At 44.8% G+C, this 25,164-nt stretch overlaps 1 long non-coding RNA gene across 2 annotated transcripts in view; it reads right to left on the reverse strand.

Moving 5' to 3' along the window:
* Positions 1 to 237: 237 nt before the first annotated feature.
* The window catches only part of LOC138245526 (uncharacterized), a 47,357-nt gene continuing 22,430 nt past the window's right edge, over positions 238 to 25,164 (reverse strand). Inside the window, exons 2-3 of one of the 2 annotated variants that reach the window (XR_011194135.1) lie at positions 9,717 to 9,772; positions 238 to 2,619 (exon numbers count right to left, since the gene is read on the reverse strand). This is a non-coding gene — a long non-coding RNA (uncharacterized lncRNA). The remainder of the gene's footprint in view (positions 2,620 to 9,716; positions 9,773 to 25,164) is intronic. The other variant, XR_011194134.1, reaches the window with a different exon arrangement.

Consider the following 25,164-nt stretch of genomic DNA (forward strand, 5'->3'; position numbering starts at 1 on the left):
ATAATGCCCATTGAATGTTTTCCTTGTTTTTGTATTGGCAGTCAGTTTGAACTCTGTCCAAGCAGGGACCCTCATTCTAGTTGGGGTAAGGGAGATACACAGTGCAGATAACACCCACTCACCCCCTTGGTAGCTTGGCACAAGCAGTCAGGCTTATCTCAGAGGCAATGTGTAATGTATGTGTACCAACACACACAGTAACAGTGAAAACACCACAAAAGAGACACAACACCAGTTTAGAGAAAGAGCTAATATTTATGTAAATCAAACAAGACCAAAAACGACAAAAATCCAACATACACAAGCAAAGTTATGAATTTTTAAATCGAAAAGAGTCTTAGTCCATAGAAATTAATAGATGCGTTGTTTTTACACAAAGTACCTGGTCTGTGTAAAAAAAAAAAAGCTGCACGGGCAAGCATGCTTCAGAAAAATCAGCAAAGCATCACTTCCTTACTCACAAGTGAGGCCGTGCGTTGTTTCTTCTCCGGTCGGGTAGGCAATGCCTCGTTTTTCTCTCCCGCAGAAGAGAAATGTGTTGATTTCCAGACAGGCAACCTCGGGTCAGTGCAGGTTCACTGTGGTTTTGACACTCAGCGATGATGCGTGAGAAGTTCTGGTGCACTGTGTTGAAGAGCTGCACTGTGTGGGTGAGGAGTGAATTTTGGCAGCCACACACGGTGTTGCGTCGATTTCCCAGCCGCGATGCAGGTGGTGCAGTGATTTTTCAGCTGCGAAGCAGGTGCTGCTTCAAATTTTCTCTCGCACAGCTCCTGTGTGTGGATTTCAGTCTTGGTTCCACCAGCACTCCCTTCAAGGCCACAGGGACTGGATTAAGCACCACTTGGCCGAGTAGGAGTCTCGGCAAGAGAGTCCAGGTGCTGGGAGAGGAAGTCTTTGATGGCCTGGAGACTTCAGGACAGGGGGCAAGCTCAGTCCAAGCCCATGGAGACATTTCACAAGCAGGAAAACACAGCAAAGTCCCGTATGTGTCCCCTCAAAGGCAGAAGGAGCAACTGCAGGCCAACCCAGCAAAGCACTCTCACTGGCAAAGGAGCAGGACTCCTCCTCCAACTCTTCTTCTTGGCAGAGGTTCCTCCTGAGTCCAGAAGTAGTCTAAAAGTCTGGGGTTTTGGGTCCACTACTTATACCCATTTCTGCGTTTGAAGTAGGAAAACGTCAAAGGAAAGTCTCTGTTGCCCATAAGATCCTGCCTTGCCCAGGCCTGGCCCAGGACACATACAAGTGGGTTGGAGACTGCATTGTGTGAGGACAGGAACAACCCTTTCAGGTGTGAGTGTCAGCTCCTTCCTCCCGACTCTAGCCAAGAAGACTCCTGAAGATATGCAGGTTACATCCCAGCTCCCTTTGTGTCACTGTCTAGAGGGAATTCACAAACAGACCAACTGTCAGTCTGACATAGATTCCACAGGCTGGCAGAGGCACAGAATGGTTAAGCAAGAAAATGCCCACTTTCTAACTTCCATAAGTTTATCTCTCATGTTTGTCTTTGTTGCCTCCCATGCAATAATTATAATTTTGGCAGATTCTTTGATTAACATCTAAAATTCCAGAATTTGCTTTTTCAGAAATTTCACAAGGTTCATAACTCTTTAATAAAAATAGGTCAATTCTTAATTGCGTACTTTTTTTACTGTCTTTTTTATCAAGGTCTATCATTCATGATACTGGTACATTGTTTGAAGACTGTGTTTGAGGAATTAAGAATACATTTTGCATTTCAATCAATAAACCTAATATTTACTGCTTATTAAAAAGATACTTGTTGAAAATGTATCATCCCAGGTCAGAGGATGACATGAAAGAGAATTTCCAGGAGAACAGGCAAATGTGGGGAGGGGTTGTTTGGATTCTAACTCTGATGGCCTGATTATGAGTGCCAAAGGATCAGATGAAATAACTATTGCATCTGATAAAATCTGAGGTGTTCAGAACCTATCATGTATGATAATCATCACCTATTTCAAGGTTTGCCCTGAAAATGGGAATGACATACTATTGTTAGTTTTTACTGCACCAGAACATCTCATGTCCCAGTATTTTCCAGGCACTTTTCAACTTTTAAATTTCAGTAAGTATGACCTGTCAAAATTTAACAAGGGGTGCAGTCTTTGTCATGCACAGTAATTACCTTGTGTGCTAAACATGGCACCACTTATAATTGCAATCACTTCTACAGGTGCTTGTGCAGGGATTATAATTCAGAGGGGCACTCCTAATCGGCTCAGTGAAGAGAATTATGATAGTTTGTTAATGAAATTGAAAGCCAATTGGAGTTTAGAGATTGATTTTAATATTTCAGCAGATCTATACAAAAATTACATTTCTTGCTTTAAGATGGTTCCTTTCAGGGGCAGATCTGTCCCCGGTCAGCCTCCATGGAGTGGGCTTCCAGGCTGATGGTCATCCTCATGTGAAGCATTACTGCATCCCTCTTTAGTCCCTGAAAGTAAAAGTTTGATGAAGCTTCCTTTATTTAGCATTGCTTTGTGTGCCTCCTGCGCCCCACTCTCGGCCTGGTCAGTCTTCTTCCATGATAACCATATGCAAGGTAGATGAGAGACAAAAAATGAAGCACGGGTGCCCTGCGCCCTCTGTCTGCAACCAAAACCAGGCATTTAGGCTCACATCAGATTGTAAAAAGGCAATACAGTGATAACACTGAAACTAATGGAAAAGAAGTTTGCATGTAAATAATGAATATAACATTAGCAGAAATGTAAAGAGAAGTTTCTTTTCTGTTGCTATGAAGAGGTTCATAACACAAGGCGTATAAATTAGCCATATTTAGCACTAAAAGAGCAACACCTGCCACAGAAACTCAATATCTTTGTTATATAAAAAAGAAATTAACCTGAAGATTATAACACAGAGACCACAACAACCGTTTATAATAGATGAGTGGATAATGCATCTACTCCCTGGATCCGTACTTAATGCCATGGCCACAGACTCAAATCCTTATTGAGCCACTCAGCCTTTCATCCTTCGGAGGGTGACAAAATGAGTACAATTGACTTGCAAAACAATTAACATCTGTTATTTTTTAGATGTATTCAGGGTGAACGTGCACTACTCAAATATGCCCGAAAATTATATGTTAAGAGGTAACAAAAAGTGTTTCACTCACAGGTAAGCTTCCAATACAAATTGACGATATGGCAAAAGTCAATGTCCCTCTGCACAATATTTCCTCAGTGATTTAACTTTGCCTCCAAAGAGTGGATTCTATGCAACTATACGTGTGATCTTTTTTTAAGCAAAAGATATTTAACTGCATGTACAATTATGTCTATTCTCACCCCCACCCCCTCCACGACACCCCATGCTTATGCACAGCAGCACTTGGCATACCTTGCTTTCATCATATTCACACAACTCAATTGAGATGTAAAATAAGAAAACAAGGATACACAATTAAAACAAGAGAAGGAAAGCATTCACAGAAATCACAATAGTCATCAAACCATTACTAAAGTGATGTATATACACCATTCACAATAGTCATAAATCCATTGCCAGAGTGATGTATATACACCATCCAAGTGTGATTTTTGTGAATTCTTTCATTTTCTTGTTTTAATTGTATATCCTTGTTTTGCTTCTGATTCAGTACGATAGTGGACCCCAGTAAAAAAAAAAAAAACTTTGTACTTGTATAGCGCACTACTCACCCGTTAGGGTCTCAATGCGCTGTACGCATAGCGCTGTGGAACCCCTCCTGGCTTTTCCCTGTGAGGTGCCCACTCCTGGGCAACCTCCTAGGTGAAGCCAGGCATCCCAGCGCTGTTGGGGCAGTTGTGGAGATTAAGCAAGCTATTGCCCAGAGTTACAGAGTGGGACCCATGAATTAGATTAGGCACCGATGTGAGAATTATCAGGTCCCAGTAACAAAAATAGTGTGAGCCGTCTTCTGTATCAGTTGGCCGACTATAAAGAAGCCAACATCAGGTGGGTACGTGTTTTGTTGATTTCACAGTGACTATCTTTTTGATCCTTACGAATGCCCCTAAACCCCGAGCAGGGTCACTCTAGGGCTCAAAATGTTGACCTTTTAAAAAGTGTATTTATTCCAAACTCCCTTCACTTTTTCTTGTTTTTAATCATATCCACTGGGAGCACCAGAATAAAATTGCTATTTAGCTCATCAGGAGATAGCTTTAGACTCATCACGCTGTATTTAGCACTCTGTGCTTCTCACCCACACCTACCACTCATGAACAAAACAAAAACACCTCGGCTCCTCTCCGTTGGAGAGCTGTAGCCCACACCAGGTACTAATTGGTGAAGAGGGGGCCCAATGATGAAACATGCCACCCCTGGGTGGGTGAGGGTTCTCCTCCTAAAGAAAGCATTCCTATACATAAGATCAACGTTCATCTCTTTTCCCCCCTTTTTTTGGTCCACTATACATACTTTTTGTTTGGTCCAAGGACAGCCAGTGAAGCCTACACCCTAAAACCATCACATGATCATTTTTCTTTAGCTTACAGGCCAGTTTTATCTCCTAATTCTGATTACTCTGGGGCCTATCAGATTGGGCTGCTGGGAGACCTGAATTCAGGGAATTAAAGTAGCCAACCTCGCTCTAAAGTATGAGCATAAAAGTAGTGCAAGAAGCACTTTGTAGGAATGGTAGAATTTTCCTATGTGCCTTCAGTAACCCAAGGGAGGGGTTAGCAACAGAGGAAATGTAAGGACAGATTTTCATGAAGAAGCACACTAATTGATTTGACCTTTGCCACAGGGTTTGGATTAGGCAGTAAATAGTCACCCATGGAAGAAGGCAGTAAATAGTTGCTCTGGCAAAGTTTCTTTACTGAGAAGTAAGAACTCCGGCTTGTCAGTGTTAAGGTTTAGGAAGTTGTGGTCCATCTACTGCTGGACAGCATCCAGACAATCATTCAAGGTGGGTCAATGATCTAATGCGACGTTACTCAAAGTACGGCCCGCGGGCCGCCAGCGGCCCCACGGACCTATCTTGGCGGCCCGCGGACGTCCGAGAAACGCCATATAATAATGGCCACAGTACATAAACATAGAAGAGGGCCACGGGAGCATGCGCAATAGTAGCTACTTCGCGCATGCTCCCGCGGCCCTCCTCTATGTTTACCTAAGGCGGCCATTAGTTATGGCGTTTCAATGACGATCCTGGCTAGTGGTGGGAAGCCAAAGCCACTTAAAAGTTAGCGCTTGCAGCTAACTTTTACGGGGCTTTTTTGTCTGCTTCCTGTCTCCGTCTCCACGTCTTCCGCCCGCCCGCCTGCCATGCCGTTGTACATTTGTGGCATCTTTACAGTGCTTTATTAAGGCAGGTAAGGCTCTTTGGTTATTTATTTATTTGTTTTTAATGTAGTGTGTGTGTTACTGGGGTAGGGGTGAGAGCAGATGGTGCTGTGTGCAGATGGCGCTGTGTGTGTATGGCACTGTGTGTGTTACTGGGGTAGGGGTGAGAGCAGATGGCGCTGTGTGCAGACGGCGCTGTGTGTGTTACTGGGGTAGGGGTGAGAGCAGATGACGCAGTGTGTGTGCGCTGTGTGTGTTACTGGGGTAGGGGTGAGAGCAGATGGCGCTGTGTGTGTGTGCACTGTGTGTGTTACTGGGGTAGGTTTGTAGTTATACTTGGATTCAAAATGCAGCATTGTTTAGCAATGTTTTGAAAAAGGGGGCGGGGTGGTTGTGCCCCCTATAAGCCCCGCCCACCCCACCCCCACTGTAACTTCAGTGCGGCCCTCTGCCGCAAACCATACTGCAATTTTGGCCACCGAGAAAAAGTTTGTGAGTACCCATGATCTAATGCTTCCAAGGACTCACTCTCAGCTGGATCTGCGCTTTCTTGGCTGACAGAATACATTCTGTGAGCTAGGCACCTTACTCCTCGTAAGCCCGCAAATTCATCTGCAGAGTGCCTCGAGGTTCATCAATCAGCCCCACCCTCTCAATACATACAAGATCCCTTTGGCTAGTGCCATCCACGCACACAACATCCATATCCTCTCCTACGCAGATGATATGCAACTCACCCTCTCCCTCTTGGACAAGACCCCCTTTCACCACCTGCAAGACTGAAGTAGCTAAATGGAAAAAAGCCAACTGATCCAAGTGTCTAAAGCACAACACCAACAACACTGAAGTAGTCTTCTTTGGCAAAAACACCTCCCCGTGGGACTTCTACTGGTGGCTGGCCAAACTCTGACCGACATCAAAATCCTACGTCGGGAACGTCGGAATATTCGACTGCAAACTTGACATGACTGCACAAGTCAATGCTGTCACCGCATCCTGCTTCCGCACCCTGAAGATGCTAAGATCAATTTTCAAATGTTTCCCAACCAACACTCCAAAAACTGTCCCTCACAACCTAGTCACCTGCAAGTCTACGCCGGGATCACCAAGCAACCTCATTACAAGACTACAAACCATTCACAACTCTGTGGCCAGACTTATCCTCAACCTCCCAAACAGAACTCAGATCACACCACATTTCAGGCAACGACTCTGGCTCCCAATACACAAATGTGCTCAATTCAAACTCCTCACACAGACATTCAAGGCACTACAAAACTCAGGCCACACATGCCTGAACAGTCGCATCAGTGGTTAGACAGAATATCAGAAACAAAAATGTTGATGGACCAAATATTGTATCAAAAATATCGAGGATAGAAATATGGGGAGGGTTAGTTTCTATAGGTAAGCAAAGCTTTACTATACATATATGTACTTTGATGGTGTTTATATCTTCAAAGTACATAAATGTGGTCTTACACCTTCTTGATATTTTAGTCCTCAATATTTTTTGACACAATATTCTGTCCACACAATATTTTTGTTTCTGATATTCTGTCGGTGATCTGCCGAATCTCTTTCCACCAACCACCCAGATACCTCTGCTCCAAAGGACTCCTACTTGCACACATCCCACACATACACAGAACCAGATCAGGGGGATGAGTGTTCTCTTACTTATGGAACAACCTCACACCTCACATAAGGGCCTCCTCCCTCGTGTCTTCTTGAATTCCACAGACAGGTCTAGGGACACACACCTGCTCAACACCAGTATACAAATTAACATGACATTACACTGCAAGTCTTCCGAAAAGCACCTTTTTATGTTTCATAACAAAGTCAGCAGAGAAAGGCGTACCATTCAATTGCATCGTTCTGATTTCTAGGACACTGACGAAATCTGTCATCGAGATGAGCTTTGTGTCCCTCTGTTGTCGAAACCCATCTGCTAGTCATCCAACAGGTTGTCTTCTTCCAGAGCCATGCACAGTTGTTTATCTCCCAGTTTTTCTAAAATGTTTCCTTCGACGGGTAAAAGTGGCATTGGGAGAGGTTTTATGTCAGATGCACCCAAATCAGATTTATTCTCATAAGTGTGGTGAATGCACTTGCTTGTATGAGGCCTGAACCATACCAGAATGATGTAAAGTAAGAGTTTAAACAGTTCACTGATCTTTCCTGCCAGTGCAGGTGCAAGGGCTTGGAGCACAGCAGGGTTAAGAGGGTAACCCAACTTAACAGAGATTAAGAGTTGGCCACCTTTTCCTCTGCTAGCAACCTGAAGGTGGACCAATCTAAATTAGGGTCCTCCTGGAATGCAGGGTACAGATTTTCTACTACTGCTTAAATACGTTAACCGCAAATGGATCGAGAGCACAGAGGGAACAAATTAGAATGCAAATAATGAAGGAAGGAAAAAAATAGACATGATGGAAATAGGGTGCAGGAAACACAGGAAATAAGCAAAAAAAGTTGTAAAGGAAGGATGAAGAAAGAATGAAGGGTGGAAAAAATAAGTAGGAAACAAAGAAAAATGAGGGAGGGAAAGATAGAAAGAAATCAGAAAATATAATGAAATAACAGGAAAGAATTATGTGAGATGAAAGGAAAGGCAATGGGGGAAAGCAGAGAAAGAAAGAATTAACAAAATAGAGGGATACAAAAAGAGAAGAAGAAATTAGTTGTGACGAAAGGACCTTTTCACCTTAAAGAATTATCCTTTCGAAATACACTCACATTTCCATCAATAAAACATGTGTAAACATCTCAAAGAGTTAAGTTGTAGATGAGTTATTGTTCATGCACCGTAACAAATATTTTCACAGCTTCCACTACTAGTTTATATTTTGTGGCTGCCACTATTCAAAGGTATGTTGCAAATTCGAGTATCTACTCTTTGCTCTGGTAGAACCATATCACCCACACCTTGAACTCAGTCCGTGTGCTTAGTGTTGTTTTACAGCCAACAATTTTTCAAACCGGGGATTCCATTTGAGGTTGTGGGAAAACCTAAGCATATCAAAATCAAGAATATCTGATGTTAACTGAAACTTTGGGTTACCAGATAGTGCGAGGATGACCTCTTTGTGCATTCCAAGGGTTTGAGAGCCTGATTTTGAGGCACTCATTCCCAAGCAGCAAGACAATTATCTTTTCTACTGATATCCCATCCTACGAATACTGTAAATGTATTGTATGCTGATGAATGGTGTATGAATAGAACATAACTAGACATGTACCTAAACTACACCACTGTTCTCTACTTTTCAAAAAGAACTTGGAGGCAGGCAGAGCGAGCCAAGTTATCCAAAATATACTGAAAAGATGTTTTAAGCTCTATTTAAGTACCCTCAATGCGATAATAAAGCAGTTTGCTAGAGATTGCCCCAGAAGCTGAAGTACAACATTCTGCATCAAAATGAGTATTAAAATCAAATATTTAACATTGGAGGACTCTAACAGTAACCGAGACTCTGACTTTGACGTTGGCTTCGCTCCCAACCCCTCAAAATATTTCTTACCCCCCTCTACCCAAAAGCCTGGTCTAGTTGCACCCTTGGTTCCTTATGATTTTTAAAAAAAAGATGCTATTTAAACAGAAAATAGTTTGAAGTGAGCAGTGGACTAGACTGAATCGTAAATAATGAGTCTTACAGAGGACAAAAAGGTTGATTTGTGTAAAGTATTTTTGCGATGTTTTCTTTGCCACATCAGTATTGTTCTGCTTAATTAGCATAATAGTGAAATATGTTATTCACTTTTAATGTCCTGTTTCAATTTAAGGATATTTATTTAGAATTAAAACAAACATTTTCAATGCTATGACTAGTGGAAAGAAAGGTTCATTGAAAATCTGGAGAAAGAAGTCAAAACTAGATGAGTTGTGTTGGTTGCAGGCAAAGCATTGTGAAGCTTCATTTGCAAAGGCGTCTTATAAAATATCAGCAATGAAAAATCAACATTGTCTAAGAACACTTTATGGAATTATATTCTGTGCTCTTAAGAAATAGTTGTTCATCAAAGCTAATTTCTAGAAGTATAATCTGATATAAGGAATGTTACAATTCTCTCTCACTCGCATTCTCTTTGGGAATATAAATATGAAACACGTGGATGGGATTTATTTCTGTTGTTTAGTAAACAATGTCATTATTTTATTATAGTCAAAGAAAGAAAATGGAACAGTTATAACAATTTCTTTCACAGGGTTTTTACAAAGTATATTATGTGGGTGCGTTATATGTGTCTGTGTTGTAAAACTTTCCGCTATGTGCATAGTTTATGAATGTGAAACCTTGTACTGCACTCACTGAGTAGAAGATTTAAAATAAAAAAAACTATAAAGAAAAATGCACCATTGGAAGAATTTAGAATCAAAATATAAATTTCGTTAAATGCATTACCTGAATTTTTCAGAATTCCACAAGAGGAATAAACATTCTGTACATCTTCAGTAGATCTGCAATATAATTATAAAATAAATATAGTATCATTTTACCAATATTCCCACACTTAATCCCCCATTCTGTGCCCCAACCCCGTTTTCTTCCCGGTTGGAGGCCTACTGGAAAAAGAAAATCACAAGAAACATTATTATCCACCTTGGTAGCAGATTTAAGATAATTTGTACATTCAGTACACAAGACTGGAAAAACATTCCATAGTCAGTAAGTTGTTTTAGATTTAAGCAGTAACAAAGTAAAACCTGCTGAAAAACCTAAAAATGTGTGGAAACAAAGGTGAAAATGTACAATAATGTCTCAGTTTAATGCAAAAAAAATGACAGTACATCCAACTGCTCTCCCTGCATTTTTATTTTCAACATTCCTGAATATTAGGAAAGCAAATACACTAATCTCTCCTCAGTACATATTTGGACTTTCTGGGTCATATAGTGATTCCATCTTCTGTTGGTGCACAAGGAGCCATGCTCACATTTTTATTGGAATTGTGCGGCGTACAGCCTCCATTACCTCTGCAGGTTAGGGAATAAGTTGCAAGCCGCAAGGTTCAGAAACCCAGAGCAGTGGTAGTTGCTCTGTGCCCCTCAGCTGCGCTATATGCAGTTCATGCACTAACTTGTAGAGTTACTGAGTTTCTTACAGGTTTCTTGAAAGCAGGGGCCTGCTGCCGCACCTTCCTCACTTTACACTTGTACATGGTTAAATAATGGGATCATGAAATGGCCACGGATGTCATGGTCTCTGTTGCCTTCATACACATCACTCTCTGGGATACATCTTGTTGTCCTGAAATCGAGGTCTCTGAACCCTCACACAACTTGTTCCAGGCTTCTCAGCCACTCTTGTGGTGCTTCTACATAGCACACTCATCCATACTACATTCAGCCACAAGGTGTAGAGGAGTCTCCAATGGGAGACTGGGTGGCTTGGGTTTGGAATGTACCCTGGAGAGACTCACTATTCAGCTAAGCTGAATACCTAAATCAGTACCTCTGTCAGTGCCAACAATGTTGCAATCCTAAGTGCAAGAGTCATCTCTGCCGCCCATTACACAATGGCTGATGTCATTCTGATGCATCTCCAAACCTTCTCTCTCCCTGCAAATGCAGTCGGAGAAAGAAAATCAATGGAAATGTTAAGTCTGCAGTAAATGAATGACTTGATTTAAAGTCTTGAGGATGAGTCAGTGACAATATGATGGATATATGGTCTGTCGTGTTACAAGTGCCATACGTTGTAATGCACTTATAAGGCGGACGGGATATCCATCCGCCAAATTCTAAATCAGTCCCCAAGCCATTTGATATTTATGCAGAAATAACTGTGCCATATATTTGGACTGGCCCTGGCCTTTGGTTTCCATGCTCTGACCGGATTCCTAAAACTGTTCCAGTCCCTTTCACTCAGGGAGTGATCTTAAAAACCCCACTTCCTAAGCTGCCTGCTCGCTATTTAATCAGTGCAAGCGATATCCATAGGCGAGTTTTAGACCCTGGCCGTGTGCCGCAGCGCCATTTTAGAACGGGTTGTGTCCGCAAGCAATGATAAGATCCAATGGATGTCAAAGGGATGTGGTTATTTAGCCAGACATTTCCAAATGGATGCCTTCCTCTGGAGCACGGCAAATAATGTTATCGCCAGCAGAAAGCAGGACACTTTGCATTTCACCAATTTCAAAAAGACGTAAAAGGAGGAGCAGGTGGAGTGGTCTAGTGATGAATGGGGGGGGAGGGGGCGATAATCTATGTTCCATCATTCCGCACGGTCTCCGCTACTGCATCGAGCTGCGCCCGAGGAAGCGCCTGACTCAGCAGCTGCAATTGAATGTATGCAGTTTCTGGACGGTGTCCCAGGCAGCTGTCAGGTGCCATTTTTTTGTTGAAAAGCGTATCTTGGAATTCTGCCGATCAGGGGCATAGTGAAACACCCACTATACCAGCTTAATCGAGGGTGCTGTTGTAATAAATGTTGTATGACCATTCTTAACGCTCATCTCTTGCTCGCAGGTGCGAAACAAAGTAATAAATGCTACATTAATAAACTACAACAACACAGCTATGAGGTTGGAACCAAAAGATGCAAAAAACCTGCAAAGGTGAAAAGAGAAAGGAAAATTAATAAAATAGCAAAGAAAAAAATAAGTTTAAGGCAAATGGAGTGAGAGCACAGAGGAAACAAAGTAGAATGCAAATAATGAAAAAAGTAAAAACAGAAGCTTGATGGAAACAGAGCGCAATAAAAACGGGAAATAAGGAAAACAAATGTAAAGGAAGACTGAAGAAAAAGAATGAAGGTTGGAAGAAAGAAAATAAGTAGTAACGCGTAAAAAAAGAAAAACGGAGGGAGAGATAGAAAGAAGCAAAAATAAATTGAAATAACAAAAATTAAATGTGAGTTGAAAGGAAAGGCAATGGGAGGAAAGAAGAGAAAGGAAGAACTAAACAGAAGGATACAAAAGGAAAAGATTGGGAGAACGTGTGACGGAAGGACAGGAGCATGATAAGAATAAAGGAATACAATTCAAAGAAAGACAGGAAAAGGGACAAATAGGGTACAGAAGAATGAACAGAACAAAAGAGAAGAGAATGAAACACATAACAGTAACAGAAAGATTAGGGAAAGAATGAAAGAAAAGCATAAAAGGAAAGAAAGATGATGGAAAGGCGGAAAGAATTAATGAGATAAATAAGTCAGTTTTGGTAAATGTGTAGTTTGCGGTCAAAATCCTTTAAAATCATGCTATGATACCGATCACTTTGCACCGTTTTCTGCAAATTTTCTTCAGGGGTACAATTCGCACGGCAGTTCAAAGTAAGCGTAAAAAATCGTCTATTTGGCCCGGACATGTAGCACTGTATACAGTTCAAAGTGGGGAATATTTTCGTTTTCCGGCTACTCCCTTGCCGCTGATGAAATCGAGTAAAAAAAGCTTTTAAGCGTAATTAGAAACCCAGAGGGAATATTGAGATGTAACTTCCCGACTCCATCTAGGGCTGGTCAATCACTTGCCACTAACAGACCCAAAACTACATTAGTTAACTCGCCAGGCTGCCATGGAGGAATCTTCATTCATTTTTCTAAACATCTTGGGGCCTACCATGGCCAGGTTTTGACCATCCCTTCAAGACTGATGGCGCGCTTGGTTCCTCAGGTTAGCCGAGAAAGAGGGAGTGAAAAGGTGTAGTCGAGTTGTCTAAATCGCCCTCGGTAGTAGCATACATTTATTCGGCTTTAACGGGGGTTCAAATTAGTTTTTTAAAAAAATTAAACACTTTTCTTAATGTCTGCCAAAGAAATTAGAAAGCATATCTAGGGGAGACAGCGGTGAAGCAATAATTCTGTGAGGCTGAACATCAGCTGTTATATTTCCCAACAAAACAGACACATTATCAGAGCGCATACAAATGAAATGTTCTTTCTTGAGGTGATAACGTTCCAAAGGACGGAAGGCAGACGTTTCCTGTCCCTGCACCATCGGGTTAAACAAGTGTTGGTTGTACGCAGCTCTGTATATCTGGGCCACACTGGCGGGCGTAGACAGTGGCAATACGGGACAAATTGCGCTCCCCCAGTGTAGTGTTATTCAAATCTTAGTTTGAGCCTGGCGTTTTATATCCTTGAAGCACTTATTTAGACATACACAGAGGTAACAAGGTATTGGAACCCCTGCGTGATACATCATACGTTTATGTACCTAGAGCGGCACAAAAGAACCCGTGGTATCACTTACTAGTGAAAAAATTTAAGAGTGATATGGGCAATGTAGAATACCTAGTTACGTCTTATACCATATAGTGAAAAACAGAAGTTGTAATGAGAACACTTGCAGTTATATTTTAAAAGCTACTGGGCATGTACCCTCTGAGCGACAGCCACTTCCATTTCTTGTCACTCAGCTGTGCCTTTAAGGGCCAGAGCCACTCACAGGTAAATTAGCTTCACCCCACTCCAAAAGAAGCATCCGGTATGTACGAACTAGGTTGCCCCCATTGTGCATTCGGGGAGACGACATGATATCGCAGGGTGCAGCCATCACTTTATCAGTACAGCCACAATATTCCAGAGACAAATGTTAAATGCCCACGTGCAACCTCACATGTATAAATACAGACTCAAAAGCAGTGTACAAGCCCCAAATGCTTATGGGCCACTTCAAATGCCCTGGTACAACCTCACAATCTCAATCACAGCCTGAAACTTACACACAAAAGCAGAGTATGCCTTGGTACGGTGTTATATGTCAAGGAGTGACCTGAAATCATGAGATATACTCCTAAATATCCAATGTCCAATTATACAGACTCAAATATCCAGATACTACACCAACATCTAAATCATAGATGCAAATGTCAAAACACAGCTACAAAAGCAGACAATCTAATTTGTCCAGGCCCAGACCCAAATGACCAGTGCGTTTGTGTAGACTCAAATATCCAGCATAGCTGGCTCATGCACAGGTTTAATGTTGAATGCACAGAGCAGCCTTCCTACGCATAGATATAGCCTCAGTTGTCAACTGTAGCCACACCACGCTTCTAGTCACTGACACTGTACTCAGGTGATTCTGCAGCAGCTTGAATCACACATAGTTATACATTTCCTGCATATTGCAGCACCTGCTGCAAAATCTGCACATTTTACCAATTTTGCTTCTAGCTTAAACCGATCAAAGTTACTAATAATGGGGGCGTGGCCAACAACCAATGAAGATGGCTGCGTTTTAACGTAGCTCCCGCCTCTCGACCAACTTTCCCCATAAAATCCGCCCCTGAGATCAGAATACCAGGGGTGGGTAATCCGATATGCCCAGGAAATCTCTACAGCCGGAACACTGACTGGCCAGGGTGGCAAGTCCAGCTGTGGTGGGAGTGGGCCTCTTCAGCGTCGCCGGCAATGACGGTGCGAAGATGATCAATTCCTGGAGGTGCCCGCCAGCAGGTACAAGCTGGGCCCAGGTGCACTGGTGCATGAGGCAGTGCTTCGTGGCCAGGAAAAACATACAAGATAAGCCGCAGCGGGCAGGTAGGGAGAGAGGGCGGCTTCGGGACATTTATAGGATGGCATACAGAATGGACATGGCGGCTGAATAGAGTGCAGCCGACTTATGACACAAGGCCTCCGCTGTGCGGAGACAGTGAGAGCAGAGCTAGGCGCCCCTTCCCCTGAGCTGCTGGATTAAAGGCGGCCCTAGATCCGCCATGCAGTTAACACTAACATGGCTGGGCCTGTTGGATTACTCCAGCAGTGCTTGGATGGTGTAGTGTCCTGCCGGACACATTCTAGTGTTTCCACCATCCACTCTGCAGAGGGCTGGCTGCCACACTCACCCCACACCCATCCAACACAGGCATCACCAGTCAGGTGACCCTGCTAATAAAAAGAGCCTGGCACATGTGCCCAAGGCCAGTTATCAGTCACTACTACTGTGTATGTGTCACTAATTATTAGTAGCATGAGGCCCTAGGGCCCCCAATACTACAGACTGCCCGCACAAAGATGACGCGGGGCAAGAAGAATCTGAGAACTTTGGCCCCTCCACATTCATTGCAGTGGAGGCCCTCCAAGCAGAGAGACCCTAATAAACCTTCACCCTTGAGAAGGGACTGTGGAAAATCCCCTTGTTTCAGTCCATAGTCCCTGCATTACTCTCCTGCTGGGACTGGAGTGGTTCCTCCCATTCACAGGCAGGGAAAACTGCCTTACTGATCAAAAATATTTGTCCTGAAGCGAAAAGAAAGTAGTTAATGACGCTCAACTAGAGCCAAGGAGCAATAGTGCGAGCCTCAGCCAGGAATCAGGGGTACTGCTATCAACTGACAAAATTATGAATCTTACCAAATAACAGAGATAACCCTCCAGGACACTTGAACGCTACACCAACACAAACCTACTCGAGGAATGCAACAGCCCCTGAAGCAGCCCCTGACCTACCACATTCGGAGGTTTGGGGGCAAAGCAGCAGGAAACCCGACAGGTCGCTGGGGACTCTTTTACTACCCCCCGGCAGGTGGTTGGGGAGTATTGTGGCGGCAAGGAAGCATGTAACTCGCATCAGACTAAACTAGACAAATATGCCCTTCCCAAAGAACTGACGACAACCATGGGGACATCGGGCCAAGACTTTTCTGCCATCCTGAAACCTAATGAAGGCAAGACATAAACGCTTCAGTATATAATGGAAGCAATAAAGGGGTATGCACGTCCCTGGAGATCTGGACAGTATACTTCAATGTAAGTGACTGGATGCTAATACATATAAAAAATATTTTTGTGTATCTAGTTAGACTTATTAGTGTCTTTACTAACTATGGGTCAGGAGAAGTCCCTTTGTTATAATGGTCTTGAAGAAGCGTTATAGGATCTGTTTAGACCGCTGGACACGAAACATGTTGACCAGTGTTTAGGGGTGACGTGATAATTTCCCCGTCCCCATTCAATCAAGAAAGTGTTTGAGCATTACTTCTCAATTTACCACTTTCACTGTATTTTTAATCTTGGTCTAACCCCTTTCTTTGGTATAATAAACAGTGTTGGTTTCTGGGGCTTAGAACCAATTTTAGTCTTTCGCTCTGCTTCCTGAAATAGTGCCTGACCGTAGCATTCTCTTGAGAACTTTCTACCACAGCAGTCACCACCAAAAGAACTCCGGCAAAGAGCCCCCTAACGGGGAGCCCGTCAGACATTGCAGCGCCGGTCTGACGAGGAGCACCATGATGATGAAGCATGACATCCGTCAGGATGTGTGAGGGCTCTTGCTCCTGAACTTGAAGGTTCCCGTAGATTATTTCTCCCTTGGAACAGTGTACACTTTTTTGTATAATTAGCAAGTTGGGAGATCGTACACTGGACCATCAACCTCCCTGTCCCTTTTTTGATGTTGACATTAGAGAGATACTCACAACCTAGAACCTGATCTCTTAGGCCCAGACTTGGACACTGTGCAACACCACGTAGCCCTAAAACAAAAGGAGTAAAGAGATGCTACAATGGAGGCAGCAAAAGCCCATTATCCAGCCACCCAATATCATTTTTATGAGGTCAGGGATAGAGCACGAAAGTTCCTCACATGGCATGATGGCAAAGAGAAAGTTAAAAGATGTGTAGTAGAAATATCAACTGCCACAGGAAAGTGGAAGAGATAGGCAGGGCCTAGCAGATGCCTTTGCAACACATTTCAAGCAAATATACACACCAACACTCACAACCTCAGCTGATGAATCCCGGCACCTGCTAGCCGACCTTCAACTCCCCAGCCTTGCTCCCTCTGACAAGCTGCTACTAGAGCAGGAAAATAGAGAAGACGAGATAATACAGGCAATCAAAGACTTTAATAGGGTATAAGCAATGGGACTCTATGGCCTCCCAATTGAACTATATAAGACATTAGCTCCAACTATAACACCCTATCTCCTAAAAATGTTTCTTGAAAGATGTAAGGAGGGCTCATTATTCAAGGATCAGAGGATAGCCTCCATTGTGGTAATACAAAAGGAAGGTAAACTGCCAGAAGACTGTGCCTCACACAGGCCTATTTCATTGCTCAACTCAGAGATTGAAATACTGGCAAAGCTTCTGGCATCCTGACTGGTCACAACATTAATCCATCCTAATCAATCAAGCTTTATGCCAGACATTTGATACTGTGAAGTGGCAATTTATATTTGAGGTGCTGAAACAGTTCGGATTTGGTCCATACTTTCTATTATGGATACAACTCCTTTACTGTATACCCACCCACTAGCTCACGTTATGGTGAATGGAGGAAGTCCCTCGGTGTTGAAGCTTCAGTGCAGCACCCATCAGGACTGCCTGCTCTCCCCCTTACTATATGCCCTCATTCTAGAGCCGCTCGTGGCATGGACCTGGGGAGACCCTCTGATCAGAGGCCTTCAGTTGACAGCAGACTGGGAGGACAAAATCTCCCTTTATGCTGATGGCATCTTAATTTATGTTGCTGACTCGAATCACACCCTGGCCAGGATCATGCATATCTTAAAGCTTTTTCATCAATACTCACAGTACACCTTCAATTGGAATAAATCCCTGATCTACCTTCTACACAGGTGGGCACCACAACTGCCAAGAGACTGTGCCACTCAAGTGATCACAGAGGGGTTTATTTATTTGGGGGTCTACATCACCAGAAATTCATGCATACAATTGAAACCTCAAACTCCCATTAACACTGGATGCCCCTGCCTCTGTCGCTTCTAGGGAAAGCTGCCTTGTTTAAAATGATGGGACTTCCCCGCTTTCTTTGTGCCCTACAAAATATGCCCTACCCTATTCCATCAACATATTTCCAAGCCATTAACCAAGAGATTCACACACTACTGTGGGATGGAAAACCTGCGAGAATAGCTGCCACAAAATTGACGAGAAGCTGGTATGATTGCTGTATAGCCCTACCAGACGTACAGAAATACTATCCGGTAACACAACTTGTAGTCATTAACCATTGGGTCTATCTTCCAGATACTGAAATGGCTTATCAAATGGAAAGGCTAGCCATAAGACCGGAGGATTACCTTAGGGCCATCTATGGAAAAGCACACCAATCATCCTTTCTGGGACCAACGGCAGTTACCTTTGCACTATGGCATAAGGCACTACACACATTGGGCTGGAGGGATAGGATCACCAAGGCCACACCCCTCTGGGACACTGCAAGACTGGGCATATCAGGGACACATCTGGGATTCCACAAATGGGACCTATTCTGCATTGCAAGGGTAGGGGATTTGTGGACAAAGGGTGGAGTTATTTCATTTGCAGACCTACAGGCCGAATACCAAATGGCACCCACTAAGGCCTATGGCTATGTGCAAATAAGCCACGGACTACAAAATGCAGTACCAAAAGGGGAGGAACTCCCAGAGGCATTCCCCCTAGAAGACAGATTACTAACTGATCATATGTCTAAAAAGGCAGTGTGTGTCCCTTACATACCATAAACACTGGGAACGGGATGTGGGGGTTTAGAAGATGATGAATGGCTTGAGGCTTTAGCATCCCCAAGATAAGTGGCCATACAATCTAGATTTCATTTAGTAAGCTACACATACTACATAGGTCCTACTATGGATGCACGGCCCTACTGACCATGCGCAGGGCAGCAACAAACCTATGCTTTAGAGAATGTGATCAAATAGGCAACTTCTTCCACATGATATGGAGCTGCCCGGCTATACAGGGATATTAGGAATCAGTGGTGACCTGTCTAAATAATGTATGTGACAGTGATACTGAGACCTCCCTGAAGTGGTGCCTGTTAAGTATATGGGAGGAAACTGACCTTACCCGCATGGACCGCATTCTTATGACACTAGGGTTAATGATAGCTAAATCCAATATCAAACATACTTGGAGAAAGGAACAGCTGCCACAGCTAGGCGGCTGTAAGTCGGACATGGACTGCTGCATACCAGCAGAGAGGGGGGTTTATGAAAGCTGGGGCTGCCCATGCAAGTGGATTAAAGTATTGAGCACCAGACGCTTACAGAGACTGCTATTGTACTGTAAACTGACTATGGCCTGGGTATTCGGTGGGGAGCAGGAGGAGGGAGGGTGAGGGAATCAATTTGACTTAATTTGTGACTTGAAGCTACACTGTATTATGCTCTTCATTGGAGTTATTTTCAATAAAAAAAGACTTATATTTGGAAGGAAAAAATGTAGAGAAAGACAAGGGTCAATAACACTTGTTTTATTATTCTATGTTCCCCCAAGTCTCCTGATAAAAATGGTACCTCACTTGTGTGGGTAGGCCTAGCACCCGCAACAGGAAATGGCCCAAAACACAACGTGGACACATCACATTTTCCCAAAGAAAACAGAGGTGTTTTTTGCAAAGTGCCTACCTGTGGATTTTGGCCTCTAGCTCAGCTGGTGCATTTTAGAAAACTAAAGACCTAGGGGAATCCAAGACGGGGTGACTTGTGGGGCTCTCACCAGGTTCTGTTACCCAGAATCCTTTGCAAACCTCAAAATTTGGCTAAAAAACACTTTTTCCTCACATTTTGGTGACAGAAAGTTCTGGAATCTGAGAGGAGCCACAAATGTCCTTCCACCCAGTGTTCCCATAAGTCTCCCGATAGAAATAATACCTAACTTGTGTGGGTAGACCTTGTGCTTGCAACAGGAAATGCCTCAAAACACTATCTGGACAAATCAAAATTATCAAATAGAAAACTACCTGGTTTTGAGGGGGGGGGGGGCACCTGCGTCTTTGATCCTGGGCTCAGCAGCCATCCAGGGAAACCTACCGAACCCAGACTTTTCTGAAAACTAGACACCCAAGGGAGTCAAGGGAGGTGTGACTTGTGTGGATCCCCCAACGTTTTCTCACCGAGTCTCCTCAGCAAACCTCAAATTTAGCTAAAAAAAAAATCACAGTTTTCTCACATTTCTGTGTGGGATCACTGCACCGGGACAAATTTCCTACCACCCAACGTTCCCCTCAGTCTCCCAGTAAAAATGATACCTCACTTGTGTAGGTGGGCCAAGTGTTTGTGACAGGGAAGAGCCAAAAACACATCGAAATTGAGGGGGAACCAAAGTAGGTCCAAAAGGGCAGTCTGAAAAAAAACATTTTTAGGCTGACAAGTGCAGCAGAAATGTTATCAGTATAGATGAGACAATGCTGTGGGGTAGGAATTTTGTAGATTCCTGCAGATTCAGGAAGGTTCCATCATAAAAATGTGGGAAAAATTCATGCTTTCCAGCAAAATTGCAGTTTTGCAGGGCATTGTGGGTAAGAAAATGGTGCGGGGTGCATGTGAAGCACACCACCCTGGAATCAACTAGAGGTTTAGTTTTCAGATGTGTCTAGGTCTTGTGGATTTTTCTACATGGCAGCATCCCAAAGTTAAAAAAAAAGGGCCTTCCAAAAATAGGCCAATCTTCCCCCAAGGGGGGCTGTTATGGCCAACAGTAATCTGCCCCCATGGGGAGCAACCTTGCCCAAGGGGCTGCCCCCCCAAACAAAACACACACATACACACCTACCAATCCATGGTGTCTAGAGGTTTCTGCCCCCTTTGGGGGCAGATTGGCCTAACAAAAGTAAGGCCAATCTGCCCCCAAGGATGGCAGAAATGGCCTAAATACAATTTTCCCCCCAGGGGATCGACCCTTGTCTAAGTAGTCGCTCCCCATACATAAAAACATAAAGTAAATAAAAAAATATATATATTGCTGGTATCTAGAGGTTTCTGCTCCCCCTGGTGGCAGATCCGCCTAATTTTATTAGGCCGTTCTGCCTCCGGGGGGGGGGGGGCAGAAAAGGCCTACAAATATTTTGCCCCCCATGGGGAGTGGCCCTTGCCAAAGGGGCCGCTCCCCTTATGCGCAAGTACAAAAAAAATAAAATAATCCCTGGTGTCTAGTGGTTTCTGCCCTCCTGGGGGGGGCAAAAATGGCCTAATAATAATTCCCCCCATCCCCGTGAGCGACCCTTGCCCAAGGGTCGCTCCCCAAACATAAAAAAATAAAAATAAACAAAAAAAATGTATCCGTGGTGTCTAGTGGTTTCTGCCCCCCAGGGAGGGCAGCAATGACCTAAAAATAATTTGCCCCCCTGGGGAGCAGCCCTTGCCCAAGGGGCCGCTTCCCTTATGCGCAAGAACAAAAAAAAATATCCCTGGTGTCTAGTGGTTTCTGCCAGAATAGGCCTAATAATAATTTGTCCCCCCTGGGAGCGACCCTTGCCCAAGGGGTCGCTCCCCAAACATGAAAAAAAAAACAATAAATAAAATGATCCCTGGTGTCTAGTGGATTTATTCCCCTCACCCCCCCAGGGGCAGATCGGCATAATAATTTTAGGCCAATCTGCCCCCTGAGGGGGGGGGAGCAGAAATGGCCTAGAAATAATTCCCCCCCCGAGGAGTGGCCCTTGCCCAAGGGGCCGCTCCCCTTATTTGAAATAACAAAAAAAATAAAATTCCTTGCTGTCTAGTGGCATTTCTGCTGACCGACCACGATCAGCAGCAGAAATGCTCAGAGAGACATGAAAGGAGAGGAAAGGCCTTTCCTCTCCTTTCATGCCTCTCTGTCCCCTCCACGTGATTGGAGGAGAAATGCTTTAGCATTTCTCCTTCGATCGCTGGGGGGAAGGCCTCTGATCAGGTCAGCGCGCAAAAGTGTGCGGACATCATCAGATGCCACAGGGATGTCACGGGGGCGGGGGTGGAAGGGGAAGCGATTCCCCTTCCATCTCTGCCAAGGGTAGGGGGTGCTTGGCCATCTGGGGGAGCACTAGCGCTCCCCCCGGGGGCCCATAGCTGGACGAGGTGGTCTCTTCCTCAGCCCTGGGCAACCGGCGCCGAGGACGATACCACCTCGTCCGGGGCACCCAACAGGTTAATGTCCCTGAGACCTCCGCAAAAGAACAAGGGGCAAGCCAACAAGTCCTTGGAGAACACACAGTGTGAGACACAGCAGCAAAAAGTTTGCCCAGGCCAGCCACGATGCAGAAAGGGAGCACGGTCCATTCCTAGAGCAGTTATTACTCCTTGTGCATAACAGATTCTTCTGGCAGTGTGCACCAAGTTCCTGTAAATGTATCTCTTCTTTGCTCCAGTGGGGCACCAGTAGTTATACTGTAGTGTGCCTTTGAAGTTGGGGGAGGTTCGGATGGTTCCCCTTTGAACTACAGATGTCGCCCCTAAATTTCAGTCCTATCTGTCATGAGGCTGTGGATTGCAGATCTTAATCTTTAGTGAGGCCATGGTCTGGCTCTGAGAGGCCAAGTGTTAAAACCTTTCCCTACAGTCTATCCAGCCAGGTCCACAAACGACAGAGGTCTTTGTTCCAGTTGTGTGCCCAAGTTTTAAAGCTGTCGCTTGGGAATGCACATATGTGCTCCTCCATACACCAGTGCGGACTCGAGTCAAATTAAAAATTATTCTAGAAGTGGCAGTTCTTCACGATTATTGCCAAAACCACCTTTACCACAAAAAGGGGTTTGTCAAGATGAATCCAATGACAGTAAACAACATGAGGCTAATCTGGTGCAATCCACTGTTGCAGCTAGGCATAATTGTAACACTTCTGCCATGTTAACCTATGGGCAAAGCAGTTCTCCTATGTAGTGAAAACACACATGGGTATTCTTCACTCTCTGGGCATATGTGCCTTTGCACACATACAAGCCTGCATCGGCAGGCTTGACTCATGTTTAAAAGCACCAAAGGTGCAAATACGTAAAAAGGACTGCTAATTCAAGCAAATTACAGGTTTAAAGCACCATAGGTGATAGTGCGCACACCTAGGCCAACTATGACAGGCTAGACACATATTTAAGACCCCGCTAGTTGGTAGTGCGCACGCACAGGCCTGCTACGACAGGCTGGATACAGGTTTAAAGCACCATAGGTGCTAGTGTGCACACCCAGGCCTGTTATGACAGGCTGGATACATATTGAAACACGCCATAGTGGCATCTGGCCACCCAGTCCTGTCAGGACAAGCCCAGCACATGTTTGGCGTGCCAGTGCACACGCACGCACTGGCCAGCACCACTTCTTCGTATATGTAGGAAAGTATGCCCACTTCCACAATGTATTGGCGGGGGGGGGAGCTCCAGGGCCCTAGAGCCACCAGCTAGGGAATCAGCAAAAACCTATGGGAAGAGCTGTCCCCTAGGTAGGTAGTACCCAAGTAGGGGTTCTTCCCTACTGGGCATGGGACACCCCTGAGTAACTGTGCAGCCTCCCAACTACCAGCTTCCCAACCTTTCAGCATTGGCTATGACTTTAGTGGTACCAACCTAAGGCCAAGCCAACCTCTCCTCTACAGGCCTGCGCTGGCAGACCCCCTACATGCTTCACAGGCTATTCTAGTGAGCGACCCTTGACCCAAGGGTAGGTCGCTCCCCCTGCCGCTGCAGCTCCTCCAGCTCCTCCAGGTTCCTGAGTTCCTGAGACCCACCTCACAGTAAGTACCCTCCACCTCCCAACCCCTCGCCCTGCCCCACGCTACTCACCGTCTCTCCTGCTCCTGCTTCTTTTCTTCTTTTCTTCTTCTCTGTTCTTCCTCCTCGCTCCTCGCCTGTAATCTTCTTCTGTACTCTTCTTCTCCCCGTCTTCTCTCTTCTTCTGTGTGCTTCTCTGCCTCTCCTGTCGCCTCTCTTCTTCTTCATCTTCTTCTGAGGTCTTCTGCCTGTCTTCTGCCTTCTGTTCTTCGTATCTTCATCTGTGATCTTCTGCTCTTCTGTGAACTTCCGCTCTTCTGAGTTCTTCTGGACTCCTGTTCTTCAGTTCTCCTGTTCTTCTGTTCTTCTGGTCTTCTGTTCTTCTGTTCTTCCGGCCTTCTGTTCTTCTGCTCTTCCGGTCTCCTGTTCTTCTGTCTTCTGTTCTTCTGTCTTCTATCTTCTGTCTTCGGCTCCTCTGCCCCCTCCGTCTTCTTCTCCCCGCGCCTTCCCTCCTGCCTCATCCCCCTCCCTCACTCGCCTCCCCCTCTCTATCACCCTTATCTAACCCATTCGCTATCTACCTCCCTCTCTCCTCCTATCCACCTATCTCTCTATCTCACTATCTAACTCCCTCACTCCCCACCTCCTCCTATCCACCTATCTCTCTATCTATCTATTTCTCTATCTATCGATTTCTCTATCTCTCCATTTTCTCTATCTATTTCTCTATCTCTCCCCCCTTCCCGCCACCCCCTCTATTACCTATTCTTCCTATCCTATCCTCTCACTCTACCTCTCACCCTCACCCACCTCTACAACCCCCCCTCCCCTATCTTCAAAACCCAACTCCTATCTCTCTTCCTAATCTCCCAAACCTCCTAACACTCTCCCCCCTTAAGTCCCCCTCCCCCAGCTCTTCTCACTCTACCTGTCCCCCCCTCCCTCGCACTTTCCCGCCGCGACCTCCTGATCGCCCCCGCCCCCCCAGCTCCCATTCGCCCCCAGCTGACCCCTCCCCCCCTCCTACCTCATATGGCGGCCGCTGCGCGACAGTGGTAGCGACCCTTGACCCAAGGGTAGGTCGCTCCCCCTGCCGCTGCAGCTCCTCCAGGTTCCTGAGTTCCTGAGACCCACCTCACAGTAAGTACCCCCCACCTCCCAACCCCTCGCCCTGCCCCGCGCTACTCACCCTCTCTCCTGCTCCTGCTTCTTTTCTTCTTCTCTGTTCTTCCTCCTCGCCTGTAATCTTCTTCTGTACTCTTCTTCTCCCCGTCTTCTCTCTTCTTCTGTGTGCTTCCCTGCCTCTCCTGTCGCCTCTCTTCTTCTTCTTCTGAGGTCTTCTGCCTGTCTTCTGCCTTCTGTTCTTCGTATCTTCATCTGTGATCTTCTGCTCTTCTGTGAACTTCCGCTCTTCTGAGTTCTTCTGGACTCCTGTTTTTCGGTTCTCCTGTTCTTCTGTTCTTCCGGTCTTCTGTT

Source organism: Pleurodeles waltl, chromosome 7 (genome assembly GCF_031143425.1).
Source record: "Pleurodeles waltl isolate 20211129_DDA chromosome 7, aPleWal1.hap1.20221129, whole genome shotgun sequence".
NCBI classification, from domain to species: domain Eukaryota; kingdom Metazoa; phylum Chordata; class Amphibia; order Caudata; family Salamandridae; genus Pleurodeles; species Pleurodeles waltl.